Here is a 3,353-nt window from a genome sequence, read left to right on the forward strand (position 1 = left end):
GGGAGCAGAGACACGCAACATCAAGAGGAGACCAATTTAATGTTGATGTGACCGTAGAGTACAGGGCTGGTGTTGCTTTCTTCCAGTTATCTGCTTATGCTGGAGTCGAGGTGAGCTGATGAAAGGTGAGCTACGTCTTGGACAGGTCACCAGGTGGGATGTGTCATATCACAGAATTTAGTGTCAATTTCATGCCAAATAATCAGGTTCACAGATATCGATCCAACTGAATACTTTTAACATCTGACAGCAGCCTGTACTGTTTCACAACGGGGAGAGCACTGAGATGAGCTCCTCAGAGTAGTATTCCTGATTCATGAAGGGTTTTGTTTATTACCTCCGCCAAGGTCGAGGTAATGTTTTCAGTCGCGTATGTCTGTCGTTCTGTCTATGGACAACATTACTCAAAAACTTGTGGACAGATTGTCATGACGTTTTTACCTCAGGTGGGAACTGAGCCAAGGAACGCACCTTTAAATTTTGGTGATGTTCTGGATCACGATGCAGATACAGGAATTTTTCTTTTAACACTCTGAGATCAGCAAAGCTGTGATGCTTTCACAGGGCTTCTGTAAAAAACAGTGAGCTGGATTGGACAGCACGGACTTCAAACTTTTTATAAGTAATGTTAAAACCAGATTTAATGATGAATAATCTTTGCCATAATATGCGCATTTTGAGAACGTTTTCTGACCAGGAAGTGCATGACTGCACCATGAAACCTATTTTTCCCATTTCCTCAAACACACCACATTTCAGAAACAACSAATCAAAACAGTTTCTCGCTACTAGGCTTGTAAACAGAGAGCTGCTGGGCCTCAAAGTTTGGAGATGGGGGGAGCCAGGAAGCACTTTATAAAGAGAGTCAAATCATTACAAACTCATGCAAGGGGATAAAACAGACGTTTTACATGGTGAAATGTGACTGATGAAAACTTAGGAGCTTAATCCCACACCAGTTTGACGATAAATAATATCGGGTGACGAGTCTGACTTTTTTTTCACATTGGACTCCACCAAGAAGAAATCCCGTGCATACTGCCAGCTTAAATGTTCGCTACATCAGAACTTATTCAGTAAATGTGTTTCCATCCCTGCTTTTACGCATTAACTCTTACAGGATGGAGGAAATTGGTCTTGGAGGAGGTTTGCACTCTGAGTGCTTCTAGTTAAAGTTGTATTTCTTTGAGGTATTTGTGTCAAGTCTGCATTCCTGGGTCCAAATCCTCTGAAAACTGACAGGAAGTGGACCTTGGCCCTTCATTTCTCCTGACTGAAATGCTCTCCAATTAAATGGAACACCCATAGAAGCAGCTGATTGACAACCTTTTTAATGCCAGTCACCACAGCTGTTTTTTGATGGAGATTCAATTTATCGTCTTTGGCTGTCAAGAGTTTGTAGCATGGACTCAGTGAAATACATTTCAGAAAAAGTTTTATTCTATAAAATATTGTGTTATTTGATCGTAAGAAAGACAACTTCTAGACATACAGTGAGATGAAGGCTTTTCCTGTACAGACTGTGTGTTTTAGTTTTATAAGTTTGGTGACAGCAGTTCTTGTCGCCCTTCGGCTCTTTATTGTAGACAGGAAGCTGCCATATCTGTGGCGTTTCAGAAAGCTGTCCATGGTGTTGGAGAGCTGCGTGTTTAAGGTCAGTTGAGAAAGCCGTGAAGCTGCACGGCGCCATCAGAGCAGCCAAGTGAGAAGCTGTGAGACCTACAAGCGCTGCGTGAGAACGGTTGACATCACCAGGAAAAGGTGAGACCGACCGCAACGAACGCACATAAAAACAAAGTGTTGACAGCTGAAGTTTGTGCCTGGAAAGGTGGAAACACAGACTTGTTTAATATAAGCTCTAAGGAGTGGTGCACTTATTGTTTCCGGGCCAAAAGAAAAAATAAATTTCAGTTCTCAACTCGACTGTTGGAATTAAAGAGCCAATAAATTGTTCCTGCTGGAGGTTTTTACAGACTGGACATTTTACTGAGGCATCCAGGGTATTTAGGCTGCCCAACAAAACTGTGTTTTATAGAAATTAATTGATCAGCATCAGCTGGAATGACACACAAACACTGAACTATTTACTGAGTTGTGTAAACCGTCAACTTGTTCATTTTAAACTAGAGACAATTATTGAAATAAATGGTTTTACAGAAAAACTTACTATAAACTTTTCTTGAGATCAAATGAGAAATTCTTTAGAAAATCAAAGTCTGTCAGTCCTGTGATAAGACGAGGACCAAGACAATTTGAGAAAAAAGTAGACCAACAAGTTAACATGCTAACTGTCTGTGGTATTATTGGGACAGCATATTATATGACAAATATTTCAATAAGTAAATGAGCATATTTGAAGCAAACGTTTATAGAGTTAATGCTAAATGCTAATCCGCTCAGCAAAATATTAGTTCCACTTTTAGGGAAAGCAAGTCAATCACTGCTAACTGTGCTAAATGTTAGCACAGGTTGCTAACCTGTTCAGTCACCAGCTTTTATTCCATTAAACTGCAATCGAACCTTAATATATTTATATTACAAAAGATGAACAGTTAAGTTTCTCAGGACAAACACTTCAGTCTGAACCCCTCAGATTCAAAACCCCTCCCTGGTTTCTGGTTAGTGATTGAAACTACTTGTTAGGTTGAGGGAAGACTTGGTTTTATTATCCCTAAAAATCAAATCAACCATCAAAATGTGGTGAAAGCTGGTAGAGGCAAATAAAGCTAAGATTTGGTGATGCGAAGCAGAAAGGTGAGACCAGATGATTGAGTCTCTTCTGTGAAGGACGGCAGAAAAATCCTCAAAAGAGCAAAATTGAACATCAGAGTCAAAAAGCCGAAGTGGATGATTTTCTTTTGAAATGAGCTTTTTTATTATTAAAATGAAAGCCTTTTAGACCTCACAAATCAAATGAAATGATTATAAATCCATTAAACCTAATAAGAAACTCATTTAAAGGTGATTGAATGGCTCCAGGTAAAAAGGGAAGGAAGAGAGAAAGGTTTATGAGGACCATTAATGCTGATTGGAAAGAGTTTGAAGATTTGATCAGATGACAGAAAAGGGCAGGTCTGTTAAAGAACAGAGACCTGTTCTAATGAATGGGTTAGCTTGACCTTACTTTCATCTGTATTAAAAAAAAGTACTCCGTTTGGGATCATCATCAGTTTACAACATTTTCTATAAAGAATCCTCCAGTAAAAAGTGGCAGAAAGATATTTGAGTGAAACTAAAAAGGACAAAGCAACGAATCAGTCTCAGTATAATAATTATTTTTAATTTATTAATCCTCATAAAAAGGCATCAGATGAAGGGCATAAAAATGATTGTGAGACTAAAAMATTTTGCTC

The sequence above is a fragment of the Austrofundulus limnaeus genome, unplaced genomic scaffold (assembly GCF_001266775.1).
Source record: "Austrofundulus limnaeus strain Quisiro unplaced genomic scaffold, Austrofundulus_limnaeus-1.0 Scaffold21, whole genome shotgun sequence".
Taxonomy (NCBI): domain Eukaryota; kingdom Metazoa; phylum Chordata; class Actinopteri; order Cyprinodontiformes; family Rivulidae; genus Austrofundulus; species Austrofundulus limnaeus.